This window comes from Capsicum annuum, unplaced genomic scaffold, assembly GCF_002878395.1.
Source record: "Capsicum annuum cultivar UCD-10X-F1 unplaced genomic scaffold, UCD10Xv1.1 ctg2990, whole genome shotgun sequence".
NCBI classification, from domain to species: Eukaryota; Viridiplantae; Streptophyta; class Magnoliopsida; order Solanales; family Solanaceae; genus Capsicum; species Capsicum annuum.
Window position 1 is genome coordinate 118,439 of NW_025836421.1, and position 15,965 is coordinate 134,403.

The 15,965-nt window shown below is 37.4% G+C and overlaps 1 pseudogene; it reads left to right on the plus strand.

Annotated features, from left to right (window-relative positions):
• Positions 1–906: 906 nt before the first annotated feature.
• Positions 907–9,509, plus strand: LOC124891066 (annotated as a pseudogene).
• Positions 9,510–15,965: the final 6,456 nt, after the last annotated feature.

Genomic DNA, 15,965 nt, shown 5'->3' on the forward strand with positions numbered 1-15,965 from the left:
TTGTAGTGTTGACCGGTGCTGGATATGGTCTAGCGCATAGCTATCGAGGACGACGGATGTGGAGTGTAGTGGTTTGTTATGATCCTATTGCAAGGTATGAAACTTAAGTCCATGCGGATGCCGGGCTTATTAGCCTTTTTGGAGTGTGCTTCTCCCTGAGTTGTATCAAAAGGTCTCATACTTTATAGGAAAAATTAAAAAGGAGAGGTTTTCCACATAAAATGAGACAAAGGGAGTTGGTGATTCTTCCTATGTTAAATCCTCCAATACTAAATTATTTGTCGGGACGTCGCCCACTAGGTATGTGCAACATTGATTTGGTATAAAATGGATCGAAATAGACTAGCATGGATATAGAGGACTCACATAGTCTATCCCATCTAGTTTGTGATTGAATTTCTTCTATGAGCGCCATCAAGATATTGAATGATTTCCTTATTATTATCTAAGTGACTATACTCTTATGATCTTTAATGTCGGAACATAGACACTAAGGGATGGACTAAATTAAAGGAGTGGAGGGGTGAACTTAGGAATTAGGATGATATACAGGTCGTGTGCAAGCAAAATAGAGATATCTCTAGGGAATTATATGACTATATTCAAGTTAAATGCTGAAACTGAACAATATGTTATTCTCGTTTTGACTTAAAACTTCAGCTTTTCTTGCTAATAACTAGTTATGTTGGTTGTTCAACTGTAGGTTCGTGGACATACTGCATGAAGCACCTCTATCAGGTCATAGGAAGCCTACGAGCCTTATTGGGAGTATTTTCTACTGTTTCTTATTGGCAAGTATTAGTTCATGAATTCTTTGTGGCTTTGACAATGATGCAAATTTAGCCACTTTCTGGGTGAACTAATTGTGACGAATGTTAGGCAGTCTTTGCTATTTTGGCAGTGTGAGCTAGATGGATATTTCACCCTATAGAACGATTAGTGTTCCCACTTCTTTGCAGTTGTAACGTTGGCCTCCTTGTTGTCACAGGTGCGGTGTGAAGTCACACATTCTCTGGCTTCTGTCCTATGCTTTAAGCAAATCATAAGATCTAAATCTCCTGTGTTTCATTGTATTTTTCCAACATGTGAGTTCCCTCTGAAGTTCCATGCTAAAACACAAGTGTTTGGTATCTGTAGGCATTTTTCAGCAATATTTGGTTTATCAAGTTAAGAAAATACGATTACAGGTCAGTGTTTCTACTATATATTTCATGATAAAAAATATGTATCAAGCCCGACTAGTTTGGGATCGAGGTTTTGTTGTTGAAATGGTCATTACTGAGAAATATTATTATTTTTAGTGTATAGCTTAAAGAGGTTAACAACAACACGGGAAGGGATATATCAAGCTTCCTTAGCTATAAATGAAAATATATTACCTCATTGGATATAACTTTCATCCGTACCTCGCCCTTCTGCTCTCCCTTCTCGTGTGACCTGTGCACAGAAGAAAGAATGGACTTAAAATCTCTTATATATATTTAAAAAGGGAAGCCTGGTGCACTAAGCTCCCGCTATGCATGGGATCCAGGGAAGAGCCGGACCATAAAGGTCTATTTTACGCCTTTACCCTGCATTTCTGCAAGACATTGTTTCCATAGCTCGAACCACCCATGACTTCCTGGCCACGTAGCAACAACTTTACCAGTTAAGCCAAGGCTCCCTTTCTCCTTATGTATACTTGGTTAACAAAATAGAAAAGAAGAAAACTCTCCTTGTATATATCTTGGTATAAATGATCTACTTGTGGGGTCTTCAGTGTATTAATGTTGTAATGGTGCCAGAAAAAATTCGTATCGTTCAAGTGTCTTTCCTTAGTATGCACGACCTACAGAGTGTGCAAAGTGGTGGGTACCAGTAAGCTGGAGAAACAGATCAGTATAGTAGAAGAACCTGATTTACAAATGGTATGGGACTAAAGGTTTCCCAAATGAGGTAGAGCATAATGTCACTGAAATCAAATTGTGGGAGGGCCTAAGACCTTGAAAATGGATCAAGGAAATGATGTGTACTTTGTAGAACTTAGTTGCGTTGAAGGTTCGTTTCGATAAACAGAGGGGAGAGTTGAGTCGCATATGTATTTCAAGCTTTGGTTATTTTTTTCCTTCTCCTTTCTATCGCGTCGGTACAAAGATAGGTAAAGTCGATGTCAGTTAAATGAGTTGGCAACTTCTCTGCACTACAATTCAGATACATATTCTCAGGGTTCCTGATATTTCGTTTTGGTGAATGAGAGACTTTTTGTAGCACTACTTGGATGGGAATTAGGATTTATTGATATAATGCAATTTGTAGCTATCAAGATAGATCATCCCCCTTATCAAAAAAAAAAAAAAGAAAGATAGATCATCTTCATTTTAGAATTCCTGTCATTCAAAATCATATGTTTGATAAGCGACAATTTCTGAGGTTTGTGCTAATATGAACTTTAATTTTGTAGGGATACTATATTTTCAGCCAGAAATTGAAGCATATTATTCGCCTACCATTTGCTACAATTGCATATGGTATGCATTACTTGGTTCTCTAGTTTATGCGTCTGACTTTTCTTTTACTATCCTTTTCCTCAATTAGTTTTGATCATCCCTGCTGCAAATCTTGCTACTAGTATTCAACTAGTATTTTCTTTATGACAGCAGTGTATTTTCGTTGTGACGGTGGTGTCTGGGCCAGCTTCTATGCACCTCGACTATTCCACTAGTACTTGCTACCTCCCACCAACACAAATGTTGGTTAACTCTTCCTACCAAGACTTAGGTAGATGGGAGAATATCTGCTAGCATGCTGACTAATCTGCTATAAGAGAGTTGCATCTCTGCTATTTCTTACATAATTACAATTATTTTCTTTGTATGATCTGTTAATTTAAGCACGAGGAGAAAAGGGAAGCTGAATAAATCCGAGTGACAAGTAATGAATGAACTCTGAGCTTAAAACATAAAAATTGTGAGCTCCAAATGTGTGTATGGAACAAGCTAAGACTATTATTTTTTTCTTTTTAAAGAAAAGCTTTAACTGTTGTAATTTCTTGTCTGATTCTTCTGTTATCTGAATAATACTTCAGGAACTACTTTCGGGTTTAGTTCTAAGTTGCTTCCGTAATTGTTTTACAAGAAATAAGAATTATTTTTCTTTTGTTTGTTTTAGAATGGATATCCATTTGAAACTCTTCAATTACAGGAACGGCTGCGATGCTGCTTGTCATGGTTTGGGATCCACATATTAGCATCCTATCTATGCCGACACTACTCAGGTTTACATCCCAAGAAATTGACTGCATCAATTTTCTTCGTTCCGTGCAATTCTTAGCATAAAGAGATGCTTATTTAGCAACTTTTAGTATTGAAATGGTCCCTGACAACTTTTTCCTTCTTAATTTGAGGATAATTTCTGATGTATCACGTATTAGCAATAAAATATAACTTGCTGCAGTTTTCACTTTAGTTTTAGAGGTATCCACCTCAAGGACTGGCACCTGTGCTTTTCAAAGACAGTATCCTGGCTTGGGATCGGACAACTCAGTAAACTGAACAGAAGTGAAAGATCTTTCACTATAGTGGGAAGAAGACAGGTGGTAGCGAGAGCAAAGCTAGCTCTTGTGGCGGGTTTAAAGCAAATGAATGTGAATTTGTTTATCATAGACAGACATTTTCTAGACCAACATAGATGAGGAGTGTAATAAGGAAGAGGGTAAAAATCTAAACTGCTGCCTGGTTTAGAGATATCCACTTCAAGGACTGAAATTGGTTAAGGTGGATTTGGTATAGAAACATGTTCTGTTGAATCCACGAAAAAATAGGACGAAAATGTCCTCCATTTGTATTTGGGCAATAAATGAACTTCGTGGATGTAGCACATGAACTTGATCTTAATTCCCCCAAAAGAAGTCTCATGTAAATCCTTAAAGTTGTCATTCACGGGTGGAAGAAGAAAGAACTTATAGGTTTCACTGGTTCAGGCTCAATGTGAAGGCCACTTATAGGCTTTACAATTTTCGAACTATTAGGACCTCACAGATAGATATATCTTGTGGCATTTCTGTTCCTCACGTGACATGCAGAGTTTGAGGTTGCATGGGTTATAGCAGTGTTACTAAAGTTTATATGTTTATTCTTTGTAATGTTTTCTGTCTTGATTGCTTCATTTTTGCAGGATCATCATGCTGATGGAAGTAGTATGTGTTAGTTCTTTCATGACACTCTATATTGGTGAGTAACCTTTTTTGGGGTTGATTGTAACAAGAGTCTATTTCCTTGGTAAATTCCATCAGTTCTTTCATGACACTCTATATTGGTGAGTAACCTTTTTTGGGGTTGATTGTAACAAGAGTCTATTTCCTTGGTAAATTCCATCTCTTTTTAAACGCCTTAACCATCCAGAGAAGAGTCATGCAGAATGCATGCTAAAGAGATGATGCTAACACTTAAAGCCTCTTCATATTTTAATAATGAGAATAATTCTTTTGTCTTTTAAATCACCTTTTCAATATTCCAACCTGTTCTATATTATTAGAAAGTACAGATGCAAAATAAAGTCAATTAAGCCTTCTGTTCTGCAGGTTGTGTTCACCAGTACAATTCATTGGATTCCCAGCCCGATGTTTTAAAGTCACTTTATTCTCCACTTCAACCATCAAGTTCTCTGGAAGGTTTGAGGTACTTCTCAGGTTTACATTCTGATTTTGGAGAAACATTTTGTCCAATAATTTGGTGCCTGTTACTGTACCTTTAGGGCATGCTTGGAAACCATTGTCTAATTACATGGCCTTGTAAAAACTAGTACAACAACAACATACGCAAGTATATTCCCACCAAGTGGGGTCTGGGGAGGGTAAGTGTACGCAGTCCATACCACTACCTCAAATGTGGGTTAGAAAATGTGATATCAAAGCTATAAGAATATAAAGAAGTATTTTACAGCAATTGGAAATCGTGGTGGATTTTTGCATTAGAAGAAGGGATAAAATGAGTTGGGATGACCAAAATGAGTTGGGTCAAACAAATTGGGATTGACAATATTGTCTTCTTTGTTTCAGTTCATTGATCACTTAGATGTAGTAAGTATTAATAGTGCTTTTGCTATATGATATTTATTTTGATCTCTGATTTGGTGAAGCATTTGGTAGTTGAACAAGTGGGAAGCTTTTGGATGATTATTGATGCTAAGGCCAAAGATAATAAATCTCAAATATCTTTTTGTGTTTTCAAACCAACCATTAATGCAACATGATTGGTACTTTTATGATGTCAATGTGACACTATCTTTATGACCGTGGATAGAACTTCTGAGAAGAGGTCGAAGAAAGCTTGACAGTTGTTTTACTGCTTCTTCTAGATGAGACAAATGATAATTTTTCTAAGAGCCTTCTGTTGCACAGGTACCAGGATGGTGGTCGACTATCAGATCAGCAGATGGCGTTGTTGCAATATCAGCAAGAAAATATACACTTTTTTGAGTGAGGAGATACACAGTTATTAAAACTTCTGGAAATTCACTTCTCAAGTTTTTAGGGGCGGGAGAGGGTAGAAACGGTACTTTGGGCTGCTTCAGTTTTATTAGTTGGTGAATCAAGTACCTAATAGCACATAGAAGTATATTTATTGTAAGTTAAGAATCTCCTGCTTTTCTTGGAAAGGGTGCATCTCTAGATATATATAGGTCTATTGTCTCTTCAGTATGTATAATTCTTATGACCAAATGGATTTTAATCCTGATAGTTTCTTCTGGAGCTTTTTCTTTCTTTATGACCGAATGGATTTATCTTTTTTTCTCTAGATTCTTAGACTGCAAGAAACCTTAAGCAAATATGAAAGGTCTAATGATGGGAGTGCACCTCAGGTATGTTTGTCCTTGTCAAAATTGTGATGCTGTTTCTGTATTACTTACAAAAGAAGCAAAATGTATGTGTTGGGATGCATGACAAGTTAATTATATTTAAGCTATAAGAGTAAAATTGTGGGAAAAAAGAACTCGAGAAACATGAACTGACAAAATCTTAGAGGAGGTACCATCTGTTTAAGGTGCTATCTAGCTTTTCTGTCCTATTAGTAGGGACACAAAAGCTTTCCCTGATTCTATCATTTTGATCTCTCATGTCATTGAGTTTTGACTAACCGGAATATCTTGTAGCTACTGCAAGGGAAAAAAGATCACCAACAACAATATCAACAACATACCCAGTGCAGTCCCACAAGTGGGGTGTGGGGACGGTATTATGTTTACAGGTCTTGCCCATATCTTGGGAGGTGGAAAGGCTGTTTTTGATAGACCCTCGACTTGAGAAAATGCTAGGGTGGAGAAACCAAGACAAAAATTACACAAGGCATGACAAAGCATACTGAAAAGGGAACAGTAACTACAACAAAATAATACGATAAATGAACTACAAGGGACAATACATAGCAGTAGCAATCAAAGGAACAAAGGCCTACAAGAGTAATACTACAGCTACAAGTATGTAAGGATAAATGAGACTACCCTCAACTACCTTCCAACCTTCCACGCTAATCCCTGTCCTCCATAATCTCCTATCTATGATCATGTCCTCGATAAGATGGAACTATGCTATGTCCTGTCTAATCACCTCACCCTAGTATTTCTTCGGTCTACCTCTACCTCTCCCGAAACCCTTCATGGCCAAAAAGGGAAAGAATATCAAAAAGAAGAAATATTATATATGCTGAGAACAATAGTGCATACACCAGCACTCACATCCTTTATGATTTTCTCGAGAATTTTCCTTGAAGAAAAATTGGTAACTGTATAATATGGGACTGCTGATAATGAGATCAGCCATCTTTTATAGTCATTAATCTGTAGAATCTCGGATTAAGTTTTGAAAGTGATGAAGTTAACGACTCGTCTTGGTTCTTCCAGGTAGATCTTGCTCATTTGTTGGAAACTCGAGATCAAGAGTTACGCACACTCAAAGCTGAGGTAATATGTGGCATGCGGCTTTGCCCTTTTTTCAATTCCAACAGACATATGGTTCTGAATAGTACACGTGCAATTGAATGCCTGTTTTGTGGGCTTCCTTTTGAATGAGATTCTTCTCTCTTACTCCCTTATTGTTTTGTGGTAGGAAGTTGTTTTCTTAATTAAGAATGTAATCTCTTTTCGCATAAGATTCTTGCTTTCAAACTGGAAGTTTAGCGCATCCTGTTTTATCCCTTTACCTCTTCTACTAAATACTTGTGGGTTTCAGATGAATCAATTGCAATCTGAGCTGTGGCTTGCTCGATCTATTATAGAGGAGAAAGACGCTGAGATTCAGCGTATTCGCAATGCAAACAATCAGGTGTGTATTAGAATGTGCTTTAACAGTCAAGTTAACATTTTTGGGCGATGAAATAAGCAACATTTGGTGTACTTACAGCTGGGTTTAAGTTTCTTCTGCGAATGGTCACTTATGTTGATTCTAACTTGCTTGGATCTTGAAATCTTCCTTCCATTAAGAAATTGGGACTTATTTGCTATGAATGATGAACTTATTATAAAATAACATTGACGTATTCATGTCGTCGTATATCGGCCTAATAAAAGTGAGCCATTTTGAAAGAATTTTGCACATTCTTCTGTATTTCATGGCTCCTGGCAATACTTCCCTGTTAATCAGTTTGTTGTTTCTCAACTGTCATAGCAAGTTATAGTTAAATTGTTAAATGTGGTCCGCTACACAAGTCTTATACAACAAAATGCCTGTGAGATCCCACAAGTGGTGTCCGGGGAGGTTGTGGATGTGTAAAGAATGGATCTTGAACCTAACTCAACCCAAAAGCTAGCTCACGAAGAAAGGATTGTCCAAGTCCGTACAAGGAGCCCAATTACCCATTCCTTTTCTAATGTGGGACTCCTAACACTCTCCCGCATGCCCAGACCTCGTTAACGGGAGTGTGGATAATGTAATATGTGGGCCCAACATTGTGAACAAAGAATTGGGATGGACCCGACTCTGATATCATGTAAAGAATGGATCTTAGGCCAAACTCAACCTCAAAAGTTAGCTCATGAGGGGGAGGATTGTCCAAGTCCATATAAGTAGATCAGTTACCTATCCTTTTCTCGATGTGGGTTTGTCAACAGTATGACTCACTGATATTTTATTTGTTTGACAATGTCTGGAAATTGAGTCTCCTGAAAATGTCTCGCAGATAGTTTGTCTTTAGCATTCTAATATAACATTTTCAATCTCTAGAATTTTATATCCAACATAAACAACATATCCATATTTACAACTGTATGAAACATGTATGATGTAACAGTTAGATATAATGAAAAGACAAATGATGAGAGTCCAAGCACATATCTTTCATTTTTATGTAGTAAGTATTAATTTTTGAGTTTTGACATTAATCATTTATCAGCCTAACAAAATTGGACCGTTTTTGAAAAAATTAGTACTTTGATCAGTCAGTCTGTACTATTTACTGTTTTTGTTATTATCTGATATTCCTTGATATTCCTTGTACTGCCGTTACTTCTTTTCTGGACAATTTTGGACTGTTTTCCTTGAGCCGAGGGTCTATCTAAAACAACCTCTCTACCTTTGAGGAAGTGTTAAGGTCTGCATACACTCTACCCTCCTCGCACCCAACTTTGTGAGACTACACTGGGTATGTTGTATTGAGCAGACTGTACTTTTGCACTGGTATAAGAGCTGTAGGTAGTAGTTAGTCGATCACGACTAGGTATGTTCTATCTTCATTATTGTCTGTATAGTAATTGGAGTCACACAATATCACTTGATCCAGCCTTTTTTATTTTTCGATGAAGAATGCATAACATCTCTCTCTGAAACAGTATGTAGAAGAAAACGAGAGACTCGGAGCTATTCTGGGAGAATGGAGCAACCGAGCAGCTAAGGTAGTACTTCATTATTCGATTTACATTGCTATGATGTTTATCGTTCACTTGTCCTCTATCACACCAAATGTTTTATTTGGCTGGATAAAAGCTCGAACGTGCATTGGAGCTGGAACGGATGTCAAACTTGGAACTGCAGAAAAAAATGACCACGCTGAAGACTCAAACGCGTGAATAGTTCAGCCCCACTAGCAAGGTTAGCAAGTGGTTACTTCGTTAGCAGTTAAGCAACAAACATGCATGAACCATTTCATGAAGTATGTGTCCGGATAGTCCAGAGTCTCGATAATTAGCTCTAGTCCTCCTGGTCAAAAAACAACGTCGATGAAGAGTTCAGGCTCTTTTGCAAAACCATTCCTGGAAGATATAATGGTCCTATCTGCTCATGTACAGATTAAGCTCAAAACAATAGTTTTCTTGATATGTACCATCTTCAAGACTTTCAGCTTTGTATAGTTTTTTCCTCTATTATTTATCTCGTATCTTTTAGGAAGAAATTTTTGTTTCAACAATTTGCTTTCACTGTCAATGTGTCATTTTATGGCCATAGGCAAATCTTAGAAGGATGATTTCCAAAGACAATGTGCTCAACATTGTATGACATCGAAAGATCAAAATGCGAATTCAAGATTTTAAATTTATGGTTCTAGACAAAGTTCCATTATTGTTTTTAGAGTGAGTTAAAAACATACCTGAAGTATCTCGATCATTTGCGTTTCATACCTGTACTATTAGGTGTGTGAGAGTTTCATACTTGAACTATGACCAACTATTTTATCAAAATACACCTAATCTCGAGTTGGGGTCGGTTCTCGTGTCCCGAGTTGGATATTGGGGTTGGGTCCTGGGTTTCGAGTCATGGCCGAATTTTGGGTCTTAAGTTTGAGTCGACGTTGGGTCTCAAGTCTCGAGTTTGGGTAGGGTGTTGGGACTTGAGTTGGGTGTTCCAAGTCAGGGTTGAGTGTCGGGTCACGGTAAAAAGAGCTAGTAGTTGCATTCTCCAATTTTATAGCCAACAATTAGCTAAATAATTTAGTCTCGGTAAAAAGAGCTAGTAGTTGCATTCTCTAATTTTATAGCCAACAATTAGCTAAATAATTTAGTCTAAAAATGTTTTTAGACCTGAGGAGATTAAAATGGGTTAGAATTATTTTACCTAGATCATATTTTACCAAATTCATATTTACTCATATTTACATAGATGGATTATAATCCAATTCATTTTAGGTCAATTCACATTCAATCCACCCATTTGCCACCCCCTCCCCAGTACATTTTTCTTCGTAATCTAAGATAGATGTTTCCCTTTCTTATACGGGAAAGGGTCAAAATCCTTCTAACACATGAATTCTTTTTTGCCTTCTTTAATTCAACGACGACAACAACATGCCCAGTGTATTCTCATCAAGTGGGGTCTGGAGAACATAAAGTGTACGCAATCTATACCACTACCTCGGATGAAGTGGAGACGCTATTTTCGATAGACCCCGAACTCACGACTAATTTGGAATTATTATCTTAATGATCATATTTATTTCACATTTATCAAAGATGCCCCCATTTTTTTTTTGGAAAACACAAAAATAAATTACAATATGGCCACAATATATACAAGTGGAGCCATGATTTTCAGTAGGGATAGTTAAAATATAAAATAATAATAATACGAATTAGGTGATTAAACATACAATATATACCATACATATTTTTTTTAAACCTATCTATACACAATATATAGATTTAATACATGATGAAGGACAATACAGTACATCTGTTTGGGGTAAAAAGGAAAAGAGTAAAGAGTGTCATTACAGAGAAAAAGTTTTGAGTATAGAAAGGCAGCCTCTTCAGATTGGGGCACTTAATTTATCTTTAATGTTAAACAGTCAGATGTAGTGTCAGATCTAGTGTCAAACACAATAAAAAATAATATAAATAACATAAATATCAATCTTTTAAAAGTAATTACACTCTCTCCCACTTTTTTAATTACTTTATTCTCTCTTTCTATTAGTATACATAACATAGCCGACATATACGTAACATTCTGTGTATATGTGAAATTTTTGTAATATGTTTAGGGAGTTGAGATTTTTTGTAATATTGAAAACATAAGTTGTGAATTTGTGTAATTTTTAATAAAAAATAAGACCCATTAATAACATGGAAATGTATATATTTGTAGAGTTCAATTTTTTTTTTTTTTTTATGTAAGAGTTAAAAAAGTTGAACTAAGTCAATTTGTTATCAGATACAAATAAAAAGGAATAGTGAAATTGAATATTTACCTTTGATGATCTTCAAGTTGAAGCAAAATAAAGTAATCGTTGCACAGATTTTTTAATTTTCTTAGAAACCAAAATCAAGAGAGAAGCAAGTGTTATAAGTGGACTAATTGGTTAAAGTCAAGGTCTTCTTTAAGGACTAGTTGGCTATTCCGTGCTACGCACGGGCCTAATATTGGTACTTAAAAATTCTACGTTATATATAATTTTATTATTTAATTAAAATCTCCATTTATTTAGTTGATAAATTCTTAATTAGACATATATTATTATATTTAGATTAATGAAATTTGTTTAAGAATATTTAAAGTCGTTAATATGACACTCATAAAATTTCGAGAGTCAATCAAATATTTTATATTTTTTTAAAATTTTTAAGTTGTTAATTATTGTGATTAATATACTTTTTACATAATTTTTTTTGAATATATAACATATTAGTTAATTTTTAAAATATTTTAAGTTGTTAACTATTGTAATTTATAATACTTTTTATGTAATTTTTAAATAATATATTTTTTGAAAAATATACTAGACTAATTATTTTTTTAAAAATATTTTAAATTATTAATTATTATAATTTATAATACTTTTTTGACATTATAATTTATTATTTTAAGTTGTTCGCTAATTTATAATACTCTCCTTGTTCAAACTTTTGCAGCATTGACAGTAAATTATATTTTAAAAATAATTTAAGTTTTTAATTAATGTGATTTATAATAATTTTTCTTTTATTCCAATTTAAGCGATACTGATATAATTTTTAGAGTCAACCAAATACTATGATTGAAGTAGGCATGTCTTAAATGACTCATAATAACTAATTAGAAGTGATATAGCAAAACTAATTCAAAACATCAAGAGTTAATTTATCATTTTATGTATATTTTAAATTTTTTATTAATTATTATTAATTTTTTAATGTAAATGACTTATAATAATTAATTAGGAGTGATATAGTAAAATTACGATTGAAGCAGCTAAAACAGACATATCATAAATATCTCTTTTACTAAATATTATTAATTTTTTTAAAATGTAAAAATAGTTAAGAGCGATATAGTAAAATCACAGAGAGGTTGACAAGCAGGCATGTCAAGGTCTCCTCTTTGCTTCACCTGCCACACACAGTGGCTTCTAATATAGGAGAAAATAAAACGAAAAAAAGAAAGAGAAACAAATATGTGGTTAAGAATGAAAGGTAAGAACAACTAACAACATTAAAATTTATATATTTGAAGGAAAACATTCTACATTCAAACATTATTTGAACTAAAAAATATAACAAACTGAGCAAGAGTGGAGTCATGATTTTCACTAGTGTATTGAAATGTTAATGCATTCATTAGTTTAATGTGTATTAGTAGTACCTTGTTTGGTATACAGTTTTACCCGATGTATAACTAATGCTCAAAATCCATGGCATTAGTAATATAATGGATCTAATGCATGCATTAACATGCTTAAAGACCCTATTACCCCTCAAAAAAATTTTCGCATCCTTTCCAACATATATATTGAGGGTATTATGTAAATTTTTTTTTTTTTTTTTTAGAAATTATGTAATTCATGTTTTTTTTTTAATATATTGAATCAAACACTGCATAAGAAAAATACAAGCATAACTAATGCAAGTATAACTAATACAAGCGTTACTAATACAAGTATTACTAAAATACCATATTTTGCATTATTCTTATACACTCTACCAAACGACCATGTAATGTTTTTTTAAAACCTATCTATACACAATATATAGATGATATTGGAAGAGGGTGTTGAGATGGGATTGTTCCCACTCCAATCTTTCCCACCAATTTTTTCCATAAACTTCGATTTTTGTAAGGGATGGAAAAGGATGTTCATTTGTAGTTGGAGTATAGAAAGGCATCCTCTTCAGATTGAGGCAGTTATAAAAGTTCATGTATTCAAGGGAATCACACATCAGTTTTCCCTCACAGTTACTCTTCAATTCACACAGGTCATGCAGTTTGAGCTGTTTTAGCTTAGGAAGGTCAGCAGTTGTAGATGTACTGCAGCTGCTTTGGCTACTTCCCTCTCCTTCCTCTCTTCCATTTCTGAACACCCAAATACAAAAAGTCTCTCAAGGTTCTTGAGATCCTGCAAGATATCAATTTTTGGTCTAAATCACTCTTGGACCCCTGGCCCACCCTAAAAAACGTGGGCTATAATACACCAATTTGGCTTGAAATATTTCGTTCGTGTCGTTTCGCTCGTTTAACCACCCAAATGGCCCCATCCATACAAACGGTCAACACTAGGCCACTCCTCAACCTCCCTGGCATGCCCCGATCAATTTTTGTCCTAAATCATACCCGGGTACTGGGCCCACCCCGAAAACCTCAGTCTATAGCACGCTTGAAAATGCCCTGTTCGCACCATTTCGCCCGTTTGACCACCCAAATGGCCCCACCCATAAAAACGGACAATACTAGGCCGCTCCCCAGCCTCCCAGGCATGCCTCGATCGATTTTTGGCCCAAATCACACCCGGTCCCTGGGCCCATCCCAAAAATCATGGCTATAGCACACCGATTTGGCTAAAGAAATATCCCGTTTGCGCCGTTTCGCCCGTTTGACCACCCAAATGTCCCTACCCATACAATCGGACAACACTAGGCCGTTCCCCAGCTTCTCTGACATGCCCCGGTCAATCTTTGGCTTAAATCACGCCTGGGCCCCTGGTCCATCCTAAAAATCATAGGCTATAGCACACCAATTTGGCCCAAAAATGTCCTGTTCGCACCGTTTTGACCGTTTGACCACCCAAATGGCCTCACCCACACAAATAGAAAACACTAGGTTGCTCCCCAGCCTTCCTGACACTCCCCGATCATTTTCAGCCCATATTACTCTCGGGCCTTGGTTTTACCTCGAAAATCGTGGGTTATACAACATATTAATTTACCCCAAAAGTACCCCGTTTGCATTGTTTTGCTCGTTTGACCACTCAAATGGCCTCGTCCATACAAACGGACAACACTAGACTGCTCCCTAGACTCCCTGGCATGCCCGATCGATTTTTGGCCCAAATCACATTCGGGCCCTGGGCCCTCCCCAAAAACTATGGGCTATAGTACACTAATTTAGCCTGAAAATACCCCATTCGCGCCGTTTCTCCCGTTTCACCCTCCAAATAGCCCCACCCACACAAACTGACAACATTAGGACGATCCTAGCCTCCTTGGCACATCCCAATTGATTTTAAGCCCAAATTACGTCCGGCTCCCGAGCCGACCCCTAAAAATGCGGTCTATAGCACACCGATTTAACCCAAAAATGCCCCATTTGAGCCGTTTGACCACCAATTGGCCACGCCTACACAAATGAACAACACTAGGCCGCTCATCGTCCTTCTTAGCACACTCCGGTCAATTTTTGCCGCAAATCAAGCCCAGGCCTCGGGCCCAACCCAAAAACTATGGGCTATAGCATAACGAATTGGCCCAAAAATGCCCCGTTCGCACCGTTTCACCTGTTTGACCACTAAAATAGACCCTCCCATACAAACGGATAACACTAGGACACTCTCCAGCCTCCCAGGCACGTCCCGATTGATTTTTGACCCAAATAATGCTCGGGCCTCGGGCCCACCCAAAAAACCGTGGGCTATAGCACACCGATTTAGCCCCAAAACACCTCATTTGCGCGGTTTTGCCCGTTTGACCATCAAATGGTCCCACTCACACCAACGAAAAACACTAGGCCACTCTTCAGCCTCCCTGGCATGCCCTGGTCAATTTTTGACTCAAATTATTCCCGAGCCCACCCTAAAAACCATGAGCTATAGTTCACCGATTTGGCCCGAAAAATGCTCCATTCACGTCGTTTCACCCGTTTGACCACCCAAATGGCCTCGCCCACACAAACGGATAATACTAGGCTGTTCCCCAGCCTCTACTGGCATGCACCAATCGATTTTCAGCCCAAATCACATCCGGGCCACTAGCCCACCTTGAAAATTGTGCGCTATAACACATCAATTTTGCCTGAAAATGCCCCGTTCGTGCCATTTTTTCTGTTATACCATCCAAATAGCCCCGCCCACACAAATGGAAAACACTGGGCCACTCCCCAGCCTCCGTTCAAATCACGTATGGGCCCCGGGCACACCCTAAAAATTATGGGCTATAACAAACTGATTTGGCTCGAAAATGCCCCTTTCGCGTCGTTTCTCTAGTTTAACCACCCAAATAGCCTCACCATTACAAACTTACAACACTAAGCCGTTCACAGTCACCCTGGCGTACCACAAGCGATTGTTGACCAAAATCACGCCCGAGCCCCATGCCCACTCTAAAACTCGTGGGCTATAGCATACCGATTTGGCCTAGAAATGCCACGTTCGCACCGTTTTACCCATTTTACCACCTAAATGGCTCCCCCCACACAAACGGACAACGCTAACCCGTTTCCCAACCTCCCTGACCTGCCCCGATCGATTTTGCGCCAAAATCACACCCGGGCATTGGCCCACCCAAAAAACGTGCCCTATAGCACACTGATTTTGTTTGAAAATGCCCTGCTTGCGCCATTTCGCCCGTTTGACCATCAAAATGGCCCTGACCATACAAATGGACAATACTAAGCCGCTCCCCAACAGATTTTTGTCCTAGATCACGCTCTGGCCCTTGACCCACCCCCAAAATCGTGGGCTATAGCACATCAATTTGTCCCAAAAATGCCCTGTTCGCGCCGTTTCGCCCGTTTGACCATCGAAATGGCCCCTCCCACGCAAACGAACAATATTAGGCCGCTCCCCAACCTCCCTGGCATACCCCAACCGATTTTTAGC